The following is an 891-nucleotide window of genomic DNA, read 5'->3' on the forward strand; positions in this document are numbered from 1 at the left end:
CTTCTCGTGCAAATGTCATGAGAGAACGTACTTGTGCTGCATACATAGTGGGAAATACCCTGACAATCCAAGAGGCGAGAGGTTAGCAGACAGCTTAGTCTCCATGCGACCTTCCTGTCAACACTACAAAGGTAATTAGTGATAGTCAGATTATTATTAAACTCCACATACAGAATGGTAATCGATGACTGAAGTGGCAGTGCTCCCTTTGAGCAGAACGGTTGGTATCAGGGTCCGTTGACTCGAGATATAAGCATCAGCTGTGTTTTGTAATATGGACAAATCAAGTTGTCAGCGTCTGCCTCATGAGACGACGGTTTGAAGGAACTCGGATCATGTGTGCGACGGTAGCATGATGATCGCCACTATCACAAGGGGAATGTCAGGATGCAGTCATCAGCATAGGCATGCACCTCTGGGACGAGGTTATTCAATCAGGTCACTAAAAGAGAAGTTTCAGGTTGGGCCGAGGACACTATACCCTGGCGCCTATCGGGTTTCCCTCCGAGGTGCGACCGTTCACTGCTACTAAGGTACTTTATGTACTTTGAGTGCTATTCTGAGGGATCTACCTCTCAGGTAGTCTTGCATAAGGTGGAGGAGGTCGCCGCACTCCCACGCTGCTGAGTTTGTTAATGACCGAGGTGCCACTCGCTCCCAAAAGCTCCTGCAGTGACGAGAGCTATGACGAAGGTGTCCCTGCATTGGTCAAGGGCCTTGTGCCAAGTAGTGGACATGTGGAGTAATAAGTCAGCCGCTAATCTGCTTGTTCGAAAACCGAAATGCGTGTTCCTTACTGAGAAGTAAGGGACGATGAAATTTTGTCGGCTATGATGCCTTCAAAGATCTCGCCAAGTACTGTGACAAGAGATCACTTTCTTCCTCCACCCC

General features: G+C 48.4%; 1 protein-coding gene across 1 annotated transcript in view; it reads right to left on the reverse strand.

Moving 5' to 3' along the window:
- Positions 1-891, reverse strand: part of LOC119588728 — a 12,025-nt gene that overhangs the window by 3,401 nt on the left and 7,733 nt on the right. The window lies entirely within an intron of this gene.

This window comes from Penaeus monodon, chromosome 24, assembly GCF_015228065.2.
Source record: "Penaeus monodon isolate SGIC_2016 chromosome 24, NSTDA_Pmon_1, whole genome shotgun sequence".
NCBI classification, from domain to species: Eukaryota; Metazoa; Arthropoda; class Malacostraca; order Decapoda; family Penaeidae; genus Penaeus; species Penaeus monodon.